A 16,638-nucleotide genomic window follows, 5' to 3' on the forward strand; every position below is an offset into this window, starting at 1 on the left:
GATCTGGCTCCAGTTCACACTGTGGATGCTCAGGTACTAAGACTAGAATAATAATAACAACAGCGCAGTGCTTGCGTAGTTGGCAGGATTCTAACCTGCATAGGGAGACCCCAATGGATTTCTAGCCCAGCACCTTAACCACTCGGCCACAACTACTTGATGAGTTTGTTCTCACTGAATTGTCACTTCAAATTGTTTGCTCAGACCAGCTTCCCCAGCACACTCATGGCTGCATTAGTGTAAGAGTGTCCTTGGCTGAACAGCAAGAATTCCTGCCCATTTCCCTTCCAGCTGGAGCAGGATGAGAGTGTGTTTGTGTTAATGACATTGCTGTAGACTGTTGTTCATTCCCCACTCTGACAATTCAGACAGTCCCTTTCCTATTCAAATCTCCAGCACATCATTCCAATAGCAGGCGGCAGGATTTCTCTGGGCCACTGAAATTTTTTCAGGGGGCTGGTGCATGAACTCAGCCTTGCGTTCCACCCTTGAAGTTTCATGGACTAACAACAGCAGCAGAAAGAAAGAGCCAAGCCAATATCTCCCTGCCAGGGATGCAGGTGCTATGTCCCCTCTGTCTGACCATCGCATTGCAGGAGAGAAGGGTTCACTGGAATCGAATGCCCTGGCTCAGACCAGAGACAGAGGGAGGTTTTGCTGTTCACGGATCTGTGCAAAGGAAATTGTGTCTCTGTGGGAAATTGAGGCAGGAAATGAAACACCCAATGCCCTAAGGAATGTGGGTGAAGGACTCAGGCTCAGCAATGATTTAACAGGGGTTTGTTTCAATTTATTGGCCTGATTAAAACTATGGCGAAAAGCCCCCTATAACAGGGGCTGCGGGACAGGACAGGCAGTTCTGCGCGGAGTGTTCAGAGCTGCCCCATATCTGCCCTTTCTCTGCACCGCCCCTGCTCCCAGAATGCACCAGGCCCTGGAGTGAACTCTTCCCCTGCCGGCCGAGGTGGTTTCCTTTGCTGTGATCCTGTTGGCTTGGCAGGGGGGGAAGTGACAGTCCCACCCCAGAGCCAACGCCCCCATCACCCTGTCCCCTGACCCCCAGCAGTGCAGGTCAGCCAGGAGCTGGGCCCTGCCAGGCACTCAGGGGCGTCTCCCCTGCAGCTGGGTCTCTCCCCAGCGTGGTCTGTGGGAGCTCGCGCACTAACGGGGCAGCGGCAGCAGCCGCGTGGTGGGTTGGGCTGGTGACCCGGGTCCATCTCCTGGGGCTGGCTGGGTTCATGCTCAGGCGACTGGCCCCAGCCACCGGCCGAGCCCCACGGCCACGCTGCTGCTGTTACCGCACTAGCCCCTCACGCCCCCATTCCTTCACTGAAGCCAGGAGAAGGTTTGCAGGGAGGAGGTGGGAAGGGTTTGACCCCAATATCCCAGAGCTGATTCTCCCCACAAAGGGGTGTGTGCATGTGGTGGGTGCCGTGTGCAACGCCCTGTGCCCATGAGGAGGGGACCGGAGCTCTGCCGGCAGGAAGATTTATCCTGCAGGAGCCCTGCCCCCCTCCCCCAGGGGTTCCCCTGGAGCAGAGAAGCTTTGAATCCTCGCTGGAGACTAGAGAAGCCCGAGCAGCACAAGCTGCCTGGCAGAGGTTCTGGATCAGGGCCTCACGGGCACATTGGGTTCATTCCCTCAGGGCTGCCCTGCCCAGTGCCAGGGCTGCTCTCACTCCCCAGCACAGAGGGGGCTGCAGGCTCTTTGCCAAGCTGGGTCCCAGCTCAAGGCAGATTTAACACTAGCAGAGGGGCCCAGGTATGTGCTGGTGCCGCTCAGGGAGGGAATCTGGGCCAAAGCCTGATTACAAATTGGGTAACGCTAAAGTGGGACTAGAAAGACCCTTGCAGGGACGTGGGGGGTAGGTAGCCCCCATTGTGTACCGTGCCCTCGCCGAGAAGTCTCTGGGAGAGTGGATTCTTCCTAATGGGCCACCAACACCTCTCGTTGGTCCTGATGTCGGCTGCTCCTTTGCTGATACTGACAAGCTAGTTGTGGGCATTTCCCACTCACCCCATAGCTCCGGGATGCACAGACAGCAACACTGGTGTGGAAGAAACGAACTCCACTCTCAGGTTTCAAGATCCTTGAGATCACTGACTTGCCAACATAATTGTCAGGGGGTATAGCTCAGTGGTAGAGTGTTTGACTGCAGATCAAACGGGCCTTGGTTCAAATCCAAGTGTGCCCTTAAAAGCCTGGTCCTTCAACAAAAAGTAATTGCATATCCATTTCCATTATGTTCAGGAGCTCCACTGACTAGGGATGAATGGAAACACTCTACATCTTCCTGTGCAAATGCATAAAAATCTAGCAAATATGTCCCCCAGCTGAAATCAGTTCCAATCCTCTAAGAGTCTAGTTTATGTTTTCATCAATGAAACAAAGGCCCATGAAGACACATTTGCAGGTCCTTGGCCTCCACGGGCTACAATGTGCAGAAGAACAAGAACCACATCCACTTGGGAGGCATGGACTAGTCTGTATTACATTTGGTAAGTAAGTTGCCATTGGGACTGAAAATTCTACTGGAGGTGGACAGGAGCCTGTTGAAAAAATAAAATAACCAAGATTTACCAAACTCCCTGTTACATATTCAATCCTCTCTTTTTTCTATTCTATTAAACTGGGAGCAAGTTACCAGTGACCCAGGGCTGGGGCGGAAGGAGGGTGCAGGTGGGGGGAGGAGCCCAGGGCTGGGGCAGCAGTGGGTGTGTGGGTGGGGGAGCACTGGTAGGGGGGAAGGGGAGAGTCGAGAGCTGGGGCAGCACAGGGTGTGTGTGGGGGAGAGCCCAGGGCTGGGGTGGCAGGGGGGTGAGGGTCAGGGGGTAGAGCCCAGGGCTGGGGCAGCAGAGGGGTGCAAGTGGTGGGCGGCCCAGAGCTGGGGAGGCAGGGGGTGCAGGTGTAGGGAGGGGAGAACCTAGGGCTCGGGCAGCAGGGGGATGGGAGGGCAGACAAAAATTTTTTTGCTTGGGGAGGCAAAAAACCTGGAGCCAGCCCTGCCTCCACATACCGTAGGGTAGTAGGAGCGGATCATTATTATCCCTACTTGAAAGAGGGAGAAGCTAAGGCTGTGAAAGGAGAATTTACTTGTCTTAGGTCACACAGCCAGTCAGTGGCAGAGTTGGCAGTAGGACGCAAGAGCCCTGATTTTCAAACTAACCATCGGATCTTGAATTTCAGACATTGAATGACCTGAATAAAGTGCTCTCAGATGAGCTCCAGACCAACAACAGTGCACAGTAATTATTCAGCAAGTATTTGAGGAGAACTACAATGTTAGAGAGAATCATGAACTGCTCAGAGACCATTAATGCAGAGAAGCAGCAAAATTAAACATATGGCTGGTTCTGACTTATTTACTTGGTCTTAAAAGTGAACTGCAAAAACCTGAGTCTCCTCCCTGTCAATAACCCCCTGCTCAGCCAATCAGGGTAGAGACTGAGGACGGGAGGCTGAGGGTTCTCACCAGGGAGCCCAAAGGATGGCCCAGGTCACCGGTGGGGATCACTATGCTGTGCAGAAGAACAAGAACCACATCCAGCTGCAGTTGAGAAGTCTGATGACAAAAGAGCCAACAAATGTTCTGAGGGCTGGAGAAAAATGCCTTCTAGTGAGCTATTGAACGAGCTCAACCTGTTTCGCTTATCAAAAGAAGATTGAAAGGTGACTTCATTGAAGTATTGAAGGGCCTTAATGGAGAGAAAAGATTGGGTATGAAAGGGCTCTTTAATCTAGCAGAGAAAGGCATAACAAGACCCAATGGCTGGAAGGTGAAAAGAGACCAATTCATATTACAAATAAGACACAAATATTCAACAGCCAGGATAATTCACTACAGGAACAAGCTACCAAGGAAAATCATAGAATCATAGAATTCAAGGGACCATTATGATCATCTAGTCTGATCTCCTGCAAGATGCAGGCCACATAAGCCGATCCACCCACTCCTTAAGCAAGCGACCCCTGCCCCATGCTTTGGAGGAAGGTGAAAAACCTCCAGGGCCACTGCCAATCTACCCTGGAGGAAAATTCCTTCCTGACTCCAAATATGGCGGTCAGCTGAACCCCGAGCATGCGGGCAAGACTCTCCAGCTATACCCTCTGGAAAAAGGCTAACAATATCCTATCATTGACCCATTGTACTAATTACCAGTGTGGCACTTAATTGACCTATTGACTAAGCCCATTACCCTATCATACCATCTCCTCCATAAACTTATCTAGCTTAATCTTAAAGTCATGGAGGTCCTTCGCCCCCACTGTTTCCTTCGGTAGGCTGTTCCAGAATTGCACTCCTCTGATGGTTAGAAACCTTCGTCTAATTTCAAGCCTAAATTTCCTGACTGACAATTTATATCCATTTGTCCTCGTGTCCACATTAGCACTGAGCTGAAATAATTCCTCTCCTTCCCTGGTATTTATCCCTCTGATATATTTAAAGAGTGCAATCATATCTCCTCTTATCCTTCTTTTGGTTAAGGAAAACAAACCGAGCTCCTCAAGTCTCCTTTCATACGACAGGCTTTCCATTCCTCGGATCATTCTAGTGGCCCTTCTTTGTACCCGTTCCAGTTTGAATTCATCCTTCTTAAACATGGGAGACCAAAACTGCACACAATACTCCAAATGAGGTCTCACCAACGCCTTATATAACGGGACTAGCACCTCCTTATCTCTACTAGAAATACCTCGCCTAATGCATCCCAAGACCGCATTAGCTTTTTTAACGGCCACATCACATTGCCTACTCATAGTCATCCTACGATCAACCAGGACTCCTAGGTCCTTCTCCTCCTCCGTTACTTCCAACTGGTGCGTCCCCAGCTTATAACTAAAGTTCTTGTTAGTCATCCCTAAATGCATAACCTTACACTTCTCACTATTGAATTTCATCCTGTTACTAATACTCCAGTTTACAAGGTCATCCAAATCTCCCTGGAGGATATCCCGATCCTTTTCTGAATTGGCAATACCTCCCAACTTCGTGTCATCCGCAAACTTTATCAGCCCACTCCTACTTTTGGTTCCGAGGTCAGCGATAAATAGATTGAATAAAATCGGACCCAAAACTGAACCTTGAGGAACTCCACTGGTAACCCCCCTCCAACCCGACAGTTCACCCTTCAATACGACCCTCTGCAGTCTCCCCTTTAACCAGCTCCTTATCCACCTCTGGATTTTCATTTCGATCCCCATCTTTTCCAATTTAACCAGTAATTCCTCATGCGGTACCGTATCAAACGCCTTACTGAAATCAAGATATATTAGATCCACCGCATTTCCCGTGTCTAAAAAATTTGTTACTTTCTCAAAGAAGGATATCAGGTTGGTTTGGCACGATCTACCTTTCGTAAAACCATGCTGTAATTTGTCCCAGTTGCCATCAGCCTCAAGGTCCGTAACCACTCTCTCCTTTAAATTTTTTTCCATGACTTTGCATACTACAGATGTTAAACTAACAGGCCTGTAGTTACCCGGGTCACTTTTTTTCCCCTTCTTGAATATAGGAACTATATTAGCTAATCTCCAGTCAAACAGTACAACCCCCGAGTTTAGAGATTTATTAAAAATCATCGCTAACGGGCTTGCAATTTCACTCGCCAATTCCCTTAATATTCTAGGATGAAGATTATCCGGGCCCCCCGATTTACTTCCGTTTAGCTGTTCAAGTTTGGCTTCTACCTCAGATACCGTAATGTCTACCCCCATATCTTCATTCCCATCAGTCCCTCCACCACTATTCCTTAGCCCTTCATTAGCCTCATTAAAGACCGAGGCAAAATATTTGTTCAGATATTGTGCCATTCCGTTTAAAGTTTTAAGCGGTCCCACTTCTTCTTTCTTGGTTTTCTTCCTATTTATATGGCTAAAAAACCTTTTGCTATTGGTTTTAATCCCCTTCGCTAGGTCCATCTCCACCCGGCTCTTTGCCTTTCTCACTGCTTCCCTACACCCTCTGACCTCAATAAGGTAGGTTTCTTTGCTGATCCCTCCCATTTTCCACTCCTTATACGCTTTCTGTTTTTTCTTAATCACCCCTCTAAGACGCTTGCTCATCCAGCTCAGTCTAAGACTGCTACCTATGAGTCATTTTCCCTTTCTTGGGATACATGCCTCTGACAACTCCTGCAACTTCAACCTGAAGTAACCCCAGGCGTCATCTGCCTTTAGATCCCTAAGTATGTTAGTCCAATCCACTTCCCTAACTAGTCGCCTTAATTTAGTAAAGTTAGCCCTTTTGAAATCGTATACCTTAGTCTCAGATGCAATTTTGATTATCCTCCCATTTATTTTGAAACGAATAAGCTCATGATCACTTGAGCCAAGGTTGTCTCCTACAACTATTTCCTTAACAAGGTCCTCGTTACTCACCAAAATCAGATCTAAAATGGCATCCCCCCTCGTCGGTTCAGCAACTACTTGATGAAGGAATTAATCAGCTATCACGTCTAGGAAAAGCTGAGCCCTATTATTATTACTAGCATTTGTTTCCCAATCTATATCCGGGAAGTTAAAGTCTCCCATGATCAAACAGTTCCTATTAGTATTTACCTCCTTAAAAACATTAAAGAGCTCTCTATCCATATCCAGGCTAGATCCCGGCGGTCTATAGCACACCCCAATCACTATCCCAGGGGAGGCTCTAGTAGTTTTCTTCCCCAATGTGACCATTGCCCAAACAGACACCGTATTATCCATTGCATTGCTAGTTATTTCGTTACATTTCACCTCATTATTGACATACAATGCTACTCCCCCACCTTTACCTTTGCATCGGTCTTTCCTAAACAGCACATACCCTTCCATACCTGTACTCCAGTCATGGCTACCGTTCCACCATGTTTCGGTTATTCCTACGATATCCGGTTTCAATTCTCGGACCAGGAGCTCCAGTTCCTCCATTTTGTTACCTAAGCTTCTCGCATTGGTGAACAAACATCCTAATTTTTGCTGTTTGGCTCCTCTCACCCTTTTCACCCAACTTGGTAGGGACACAGTACTACCAGTATGACCTGTCGGTCTAGTATCCGTCCCCCCCCCTCTTCCTTATACCTAACCGTCCCCCTCTGGCTATATCTGTTGTTATCCTGTTGTTCTCACTCCCAATGTATACATTTGGCATGGAGAGAACCTGGACCTCTCCCAACCGTCTCCCCCCAGTGTATAGTTTAAAGCTCTTTTAATCAGATGAGCCAGCCTCCCTCCTAGAAGTCTACTTCCTTCCCTACTTAGGTGGAGCCCATCCCGTGAGAACAGCTCTCTGTCCCCAAAAGCCTCCCAGTGCCCATACATCCCAAAGCCCTCCTTGTAACACCAGTCCTGCAGCCAACTATTTATCGCCACGATCCTGTCACCCCTTTGGCGCCCTTCCCTAGGGACAGGTAGAATCCCACTGAAGATCACCTGAGCCTCAATTTCCTTGAGCATCTTACCCAACCTGGCATAGTCTCCCCTGATTCTCTCTAGCGAGAATCTAGCCGTGTCATTCGTTCCTACATGAAGGATGATCAAGGGGTTCTTACCTGCTCCTCTTAGGATCCTTTTCAACCTCAGGTCCACATCCCGTATTTTAGCGCTCGGTAGACAGCACACCCTTCTGTTCTCCGGATCGGCCCTGGTCACAGGCCTGTCCAACCTTCTCAGTATGGAATCCCCAATCAGATAGACCTGCCTTTGCCTGGGTACAGTGCGGTCCTCTAACCTATCCTCCGTCCCCCCTGGTTGCAAGCTCCTTCCATTCCTACCATCCCTTGTGGTTCCGCTTAAGCCATCCTGTATCCTCCCTGGGCCCGAACTTGGTGCTGCCTCCATCGACTCCTCCCCTCTTTCTATCGGACTAGCCGCTCTTCTCTTTTTCCTTGCCCTTCCTTGCCCTCGTCAGCTACTACCTGCTGTACCCCTTCCTCATTCTCCAAACCTTCAAACATGTTCCTTAGCTCTATTTCTCCCTCACTGGCTCTCCTTTTCCTCAGCCTGCTTCTCACGGTCACATGCTTCCACCGCTCATCTTCCTCATCCGGCTGTGCCCCCTCACTGGCCTTAGCCCCTGCTTCCCCCTGTGCTCCTGGGCGTTCCCCTTCGGTTACTGCTTGCCATTGCTCCATCAGCTGCTCGAACCCCCTTCTATGCTCTACCAGGGAAAATGATGGATTTGCCATCACCTGATGTCATTTAATGAAGACTAGATACCTTTCTGGAATGTATTTGCCCCAAAAGTAGCTATTGTGTCATATAGGAGGCCTGTGATATGCAGGGGGTCAGATTAGATGCTCTAATGGTCTCTTCTGGCCATAAAGTCGACTAATTTCTGAAAAACTGAGTGTAGCATTGGGAGCAGCGTCTGATGTTTTCCTGTCTATCCGGCCTGCTTCCTAGAACGAACGCTCCTTGAGTGAGGTGATCCACAGGGAGTAGCTCAAACCTCCAAAGTGCCTGGCCAGGGGCAGGACATTAGCACAGCAAGGGAGGGGTGTGGCAGTGACATCACAAAGGCCTTTTTGCAGGACCTCAGACTATTGGTCAAAGGTGGTGGGGAGGTGGTGACCTCACAGAGAGATGCTGACATCAGCCAGGCAGGACAGGGGCGAGGGGCCAGGGAAACCTCAGAGACCCCTGTGGCTTTGCTTCAGCAAGTCTCCTTCTCCAGGTCTCTCTTTTAGGACTGAGAGAGTATTGGGGTTCACGGACGTGAGCACCAGGAGGAACCTCTTTCGAGTTTTCTCCTTCCCTTTTAGTGAGTTTACTAGAGACCAGCCGTCCCTGTTTAGAAGGTAAGAGCCTCCTCGAGGGAAGGGGTGTCCTGGGGGTGTCACAGTTCAGATGCCGGTGTCCCTGCCCCCCACTGTAAAGAAGTTCCCGCCACCCTGCTCTGTGTTCGCAGTGCGGGAGAGAGCAGCATTCCACGGCTGATTTGCTCCTGGCTGCTGGAGCAGAGCAGCAGGCTCAGCTGTCAGAACTTCCCAGAGCAATGAAAGGGAAGGGGCCCATGGCTCTGTAGCAGGAATGCAGGGCAGGTGAGTTCACAGAGGGCATTGTGGGACACTGGAAGAGGCCAGTTATGGTGATATAATGAACGGCAGCGTCTACACTGACACTCTGCCACTTTAAGTTTGCTGGAAAAAGCTCTAGGCTTCTCATCAAAGTGGTTTTATTTTGTCACCAAAACAGGGCAGTTTTGTCGCCAGACGTGGCATTGCAGTGTGTGTACCAGCCACAAGTTGCCGACCGAGGGAGCATAGTGTGTTTTTCAAACACCTGAGCAATATAATTCTGCTGAAGTAACTTCGTAGTGCAGACCTGGCCAAAGATTCACACACAGAGACAGCTTGCAAGGAAAATGTCACCTGCTCCTCTGCTTTTCCAAACACAAGCAAAGCTTGTCAGGCCTAGATGGAGATGCAGGGAGTCAGGTGTGAGCAGACACTCTACCTTAGTCACAGGCAGGCACCATGGCTTAGCTGGTTAAAATGCCTGTTTTGTAAACAGGAGATGCTGGGTTCAACTCCCAATGGTGCCTTGTTGAGATGCTTTTAGAACACTTGGTATTGGCTACTGTCAGGAGACAAATACAGAGCTAGATGGACCTTTGGTCTAGCCCAGTGTGGTTTTTCTTATGGTTTAAATTACACTCACTGGCACTGATGATAGAGTTACTCAAAGTTTGGGAGTTAAGAGCTGATAGGTCAGTGGTCCAAGCCCCTTGTGGATGGCCCCCTCCCTCTGGGACAGGGGCAGGTCTGGGCTCTTGCACCAAATGCTCATTGTGGCTGCCAGAATCTGTGGGCATCTCATTTAGTTTACAGCCAGGGTTGAGTCCTTGATTCACACAACAAGGATAACAACCCTTTGTTTCTCCTGCCCCAATAACATGGAGACTGGGAATCCAACACCAGCCACAAGTGATCATTTCGGCAAGCAACCCAACCTATTTCCAACATACTGTAAAATCCACATGCAAACTCATACACAAAACTTTGCAAGAAAATCTACCTGAGGGGGTCTGAAGCACCTGCTGCTGGAGGGAAGGAGGGAGCTGTGGGTTGGGATTGAGGAGCAGCGTGAGGAGGGGCGGCCTGTGGGTTGGGATTGAGGGGCACTGGGAATAGGAGGGGCCTGTGGGTTGGGATTGATGGGCACTGGGAATGGGAGGGGGCTGTGGGTTGGGACAGAGGAGAAGGGTGAAGAGGAGCAGGCTCTGGTTGGGAGTGAGGAGCAGTGAGCATAGGAGGGACTGAGGGTTGCGTCTGAGGGGCACTGGGAGTACAGGGGACATGGGTTTGGGCTGAAGAGCATCTTCATTTGGGGATCCAGCAGGACAGGGGAAGGCAGCAGGTGATTCTAATTCCTTAGGAATATTCTGTGTGTTTGTGTGTGCAGGAGAGGAACATGCTATATGCCCAGAGGACTTTATTCCTGCAGCCTGCAAGGACGTCAAGGAGTTGCTCCTTCAATCCCCCCCACACAAAGGCCCTTCTTAGGAAAGGCAAAATCCTGAAGAGAAAGCATAACACCAAAGAAGAATCCAGAAAGTCAGATTTTTACAATCACAGTGAGAAGTTTATCACCTGACCAGGGATTTGAACCCTGGACCCTCAGATTAAAAGTCTGATGCTCTGCCAACTGAGCTAGCTAGGCTCACACAGGAAAAGTGCAAGTTGGTGCAGAGGTGAAGCTAGTCAAGAAAAAGCGAGACAGACACAACAGGGGAAACCTGCTGCTCTCTCTCTCTCTTCCCAGCCCTGGCCTGGCCTGGTATTAGTGCTGGTTAAAAAGACGGGAAAATATCGGCATCTACCAGCCTTTCATAGCTGTACAAGACTCAGGCACAGTAGAGAGGTGCCCATCTGCAAGTGCCGAATGTTTTGATTGTCTAATGCAGCCTGTAGACATCCAGGACACACTGGGCTATAGAGCCAAGTGTCCATCACCATCATCATTTCACAGGGATAATGATAATGATGGGAAGGTTCACAACTGACTCAGTAGTTGCATACAAAGGTGCATGTCTGGCAGTTACATTGGGAAATTCCGGCTCCTTCTCAGGCTCAGGTTGGCCACCCCGGTCTAGATGTAGAAGTTACAACATTTAAACTTGAAAGAGGGGCCAATTTCCCCATCATTTCCCACCTTTACATCCAAACACGATGACTTTCTGAATGAACCCTCCTCGTCCAGACCAGCAGCAGGCTGAGCAGGCCAGCGGCATAAGATCAACATTTTAATTTAATTTTAAATGAAGCTTCTTAAACATTTTGAAAACCGTGTTTATTTTATAATACACTAGTTTAGTTATATAATATATAGACTTGTAGAGAGAGACCTTCTAAAAAACGTTAAAATGTATTACCGGCACCCGAAACCTTAAATTAGAGTGAATAAATGAAGACTTGGCACACCGCTTCTGAAAGGTTGCCAACCCCTGGGCTGGAGGAACCTAGAGAGTACATTTCTAATCTACATTTCTATTTGTTTGGTTTTTGTAGGTTAAATTAATGCAGCCTCTGGTCCACTCTCTCCCAAGGGTCTAATGTTGCTGTGCACAATGAGAAATCTTGGGGAAAAATTGAAATGAAATAGAAGCAGCATATGGTGGCAGAACCTAAGGAATTAAAAGCCCATTGATTCTTATGTGTGTGCACTGCCTCTGAACCAGAAGTGTAATTTTTCTCGCTTTGTGGCTGCAGCCAGTAAAATATTTAAATATCTATCAGGGATGGTCTAGACAGTATTTGGTCCTGCCATGAGGGCAGGGGACTGGACTCGATGACCTCTCGAGGTCCCTTCCCGTCCTAGAGTCTATGAATCTATGAAACTCTGGCTTTTCCTGAATGCTGTAGACTGTGAGTTCCTGGGAAAGGGTAGGGGGAGAGGGAGCAAGAGGAGAAAGGCAGAGACACTGGAGAAGAATAATGGGGGGAGAAGAAAGAGACAGAGAACACAGAGAGACAATCAATGACTGAAGATGTCCCAACTCCATCTTGCTCCTCACAGGTGTTCAGAAAGCTGGGTAGTTGTAGGTTTCAAATATCAAAGGGATCTCCACATACCTGATCTCTCTCTCCCGGCTCCCATTTTAGTATTAATTTTTATTTTGAAATGTTTGGCTTACCCCTGATCTTCTCTTAACTGTACTGCAATTTGGGTGGGATTTTTTGTTGTTTTTTTGCTTCCCTTTTGTTCATATCAATATAATTGTAACAGCAAAGGAATCTGTAGGAGCAAAAACTGACTCCAAACTTTATTTCCCCATCATGCAGGAACAGGGTACAAACAGCTCACGCAGCTGGAATCATCACACGGAAGCCAGGGGATGGGAGATGCAGGTTTCCAAGTGTTCTGTCTTCTCAGATGACACATTCCAGCCCCTTGTATTCCTCCCTCCTGTGTGACCTGCTGGGCTTTGACACATTTATTGTCTCATTCTATGGATAATGTGATTGTAACACAACGTGACTGAAATTAAACCACTTCCAGACAAGGAACCAACAAAAGAGAAAAGTCATTATTGCATTGGCTGGGAATTGAAGCCAGGTCAACTGTTTGGAAGGCAGCTATGCTCACCACTATACCACCAACACAGCTGGCAGGAGCAGCTTTCCTGCAGGCTACGTGTGCTGGCAAAGGGGGTTACACGTGACTATGGAGCTAGTAAGCAGGGTGGATGGGCTGGAAGCCTCCTGACAGCTGGGAGCAGAGTTAGGGGGCAAAGATGAAAACAGATCTCATTGGGAGCTGGCCCCACACCCAACCTGCCCCTAGGAGAGGGGAACTGAAGCTCAACTTCAATCATAGAAAAATCTTCCCTAAGAAGGAAGGGGATGGCTTGTTTTAAAGACAAGGTTTGTGGGTTTTGCCCACTACATACAGAGGGGCTGGATAGCGCTGAGTCCAGACAAGACTCTGGTAGGATAAGGAAGAAATTCAGGCTGCCAGTGAGCTGAAGGAGGGAGATGATATTTTGACAGTGATGGACACCTCATCTTAAAGGCCTTTGTCTGCCTCCTTCTAGTGACTGTTTGGCACAGGAATGCAGCCCCCACTCCTGGGTGGCTCCTGTGGAAATAATGTTTCTGTGCAAAACACAAAAGCTTTTCACAGAAAGAAGGGAAAGGAAATGGCCACACGATGGGACAGGAATGTAAGGAATGAAACAGCAGATACTTCTCCCAGGTGCATTGACTTTGAACCTTGTTGTTTGCCGTGTTGTTATATCCCTGTTGTTCCCTGGACATGAGAGGTGGGGCAGGGAGGTGGGGGCTCACATATCGTCTTTCAAAGGACCAAGGAAGGGAGTGTTATTTACTCCTTCTCATAACACAAGAACTAGGAGGAGTCACCAAATGAAATGAATAGGCTACAGATTTGAAACGAAATATTTCTTCGCACAATGCACAGTTAACCTGGGGAACTCTTTAGCAGAAGATGTTGTGAAAGCCAAGACTAGAACAGAGTTCAAAAAAGAACTAGAGAAGTGCACAGAGGATAGGTTCATCGATGGCTATTAGCCAGGATGGGCAGGGATGGTGTCCCCAGCCATTGTTTTCCAGAAGCTGGGAATGAGCAACAGGAGAACCACAGAGCAATGACAAAGCCAGGTTGTCATGGGCGAGTAGTTAGGGGGATGCACTAAAAATCCAGTGGAGTCATCCCCCTCCTCTCCACCCCCAAGCAGCTCTGAATCTTGATGACTCTGATGCTGAAATTCCACTGCCTCAGCATCCTCAACCCCCACTGGAGGCCAGTGTAGAGTCTTTAGATCCCTGTTCATATTTCATACTCCAGCTGATGCACCATTCCTGCCCAGCAACTCACCGTCTGCCCCAGAAGAACCAGCTGGTGGGCCGCACCCACAGGCAGACAACTTATACCGCTCCCCTCAGAGCAGCAGCCGCAGCAGTTGGCAGCTAATCCCCACCTAAGGCTTTGGGGAAGGAGATGGGGATCACGTGTTATTTCTTCCGTACATCGAGTCTCACGGTGTTTTAACATATTTCTCTCTAACACTGATTTAAATTTAGAGCCCCTCCCCCCAGTTCTGCTTTGTAAGAGCCTCATTTCTGTACATAAAACAGAAGAACAACCAGACTGGGTCAGACCAACGGTCCATCCTGCCAAGTGTCCTATCTCCCAAGAGCAGTCAAAGCCAGATGCTTTAGAGGGAATTAACAGAACACGTAATCATGAAGTGATCCATCCCGTTGCCCATTCCTGGCGTCTTTACAGATGTGACCACAAAGAGACACTTGCAGCTACTTAGAATCATAGAAGATTAGGGTTGAAAGAAACCTCAGGAGGTATCTAGTCCAACCCCCTACTCAAAGCAGGACCAATCCCCAACTAAATCATCCCAGTCAGGGCTCTGTCAAGCTGGGTCTTACAAACCTCTAAGGATGGAGATTCCACCACTTCTCTAGGGAACCCATTCCAATACTTCACCACCCTCCTAGTGAAAAAGTGTTTCCTAATATCCAACCTAGACCCCCACCACTGCAACTTGAGACCATTGCTCCTTGTTCTGTCGTCTGGCCGAGCTCCATTCTCTTTGGAACCCCCCTTCAGGTAGTTGAAGGCTGCCATCAAATCCCCCCTCATTCTTCTCTTCTGCAGACTAAATAACTCCAGTTCCCTCACCTCTCTTCATAAATCATATGCCTAGGTCTCCTAATAATTTTTGTTGCCCTCTGCTGAACACTCTCCAATTTGTCCACATCCTTTCTGTAGTGGGGGGGGGGAGGGGAGACTGGATGCAGTACTCCAGATGTGGCCACATCAGTGCCAAATAGAAGGGACTAATCGCTTCCTTCAATCTGCTGGCAACATTCCCACTAATGCTGCCCAATATGCTGGTAACCTTCTGGCAACAAGGGCACATTATTGACTCATATCCAGCTTCTTGTCCACTGTAATCCCCAGCTCCTTTTCTGCAGAACTGCCACTTAGCCAGTCTGTCCCCAGCCTGTAGCGGTGCATGGGACTCTCCCATCCTAGAGTGTAGGAATCTGCACTTGTCCTTGTTGAACCTCATCAGATTTCTTTTGGCCCAATCCTCCAATTTGTCTAGGTCACTCTGGACCCAAACCCTACCCTCCAGCACTTGGATTCTTTATGTGCTTTCACAGAGCGAAGAGCACATGTTCCATGATTTCATACAGCAGAGTTTTATTCTATAGGGAGCTTTCCCTGTGTGGCTCAACACAGATGCACATTGTGACCCTTCTCAGGGTGCTGAGGGCCGTGAATCTCCTGGTGGCCACCTGCCACGAGGAAGAGGGACTTTTGCATTTGGCAGCTGGATGTTAATGACCAAACTCACCAGCCTGTCAGACAGTCAAGCACCCTCCTCTGAGCTACAGCAACCTTAACAATTGACAATAAAGGCACCTTAACCCCTGAGTTCCTTCAATGTGTCCCCCTCTGGGGTCCAGCTCCAATCATCAGATACTCGGGGTATGTCTATACTATCTGCTGAATTGGTGGGCAGCGATCGATCCAGCGGGGGGATCGATCTATCGGGTCTAGTGTCGATGCAATAAATCGATCCTCGAGTACGCTTCTGTCGACCACTGTACTCCAGCTTGGTGAGAGGCGCAGGCAGAGTCTACTGGGGAGCTGCAGCAGTCGACTCACCGCGATGAAGACACCATGGTAAGTCGATCTAAGTACATCGACTTCAGCTACGTTATTCATGTAGCTGAAGTTGCGTAACTTAGATTGATTCCCTCCCCTAGAGTAGACCAGGGCTCAGAAAAATCCCAGATCCTCTCTGCCCGAAGCAATTGTACATCCCAGGTTACCAGTTTTACTGTAGCCCACTGCTACTGGATCACACACAGCACTTGAGCACAGTTATTGAACAAAGGGAAATTTATTTAACAAGGGACAGAGATTTAAACAAACAAATGTGAATGATGGAAACCAACTGTTACCAACAAAACAAAATCACAAAATGCAACCTACACTTTTTAATAGTTACCTTTCCTACCTAAGTAGATTGAAGTGTGAGGTGACAGTCTATTGCAGTGACTGCTAGTCCCTAGGAGCCAGGGCCCTGCCTTTCTTGAAGCACCACTGGTCATTAGTGATCTCCTTGGTGAATGGACCTAGAGTGTTTCTCTCCACCCTGTTATAAAATGAATCAGTCTTTTGTGTATATTCACAGAAAGGACCATTTCCTCATTGTCATATTGTCGTTTACACTTCCACAGGGTTTCGATGTCTATAATTTGTCTTTGATAGTTTTCCATTGGCTTTTCTGGGCTGGTGCAAAGATTGACAATGCAGCAACACATTGCATAACTGGGTAGCAAGGGACGGGTGACAATTCCCTCCCACTTGAATAGGCCATTCCCAACAAGACCTTTGATTGGGGTGACTCACTTTCATGACAATACCATATGGGCATAATTTTCCATATACTAACATGACTCCTTCAATAGGACTCATACACACCTCTTGAAGTGATCAGGAGTAACAATAATTTACAAGCTTTCAGTAGAGATCTCACTGCTATGCTTCCTGGATAAATATCATAAAAATCAGTGCATTAGGTGTGATGAGTTTGTCAGGTCTGAGGCAGGAGTTTCTTGTGAATTACTTTGACCTCTCTGCCAATTGGCACCAAAGAGCATTTA

At 48.4% G+C, this 16,638-nt stretch overlaps 2 non-coding genes across 2 annotated transcripts; one reads left to right on the plus strand and one right to left on the minus strand.

Annotated features, from left to right (window-relative positions):
- The first annotated feature begins 2,123 nt into the window (after window positions 1-2,123).
- On the plus strand, window positions 2,124-2,195 carry TRNAC-GCA. Its single transcript has one exon. It is a non-coding gene; the product is annotated as a tRNA-Cys (tRNA).
- An 8,374-nt stretch (window positions 2,196-10,569) lies between these two features.
- On the minus strand, window positions 10,570-10,642 carry TRNAK-UUU. The gene has a single exon. It is a non-coding gene; the product is annotated as a tRNA-Lys (tRNA).
- Window positions 10,643-16,638: the final 5,996 nt, after the last annotated feature.

Source organism: Mauremys mutica, unplaced genomic scaffold, assembly GCF_020497125.1.
Source record: "Mauremys mutica isolate MM-2020 ecotype Southern unplaced genomic scaffold, ASM2049712v1 Super-Scaffold_100095, whole genome shotgun sequence".
Lineage (NCBI taxonomy): Eukaryota > Metazoa > Chordata > Testudines > Geoemydidae > Mauremys > Mauremys mutica.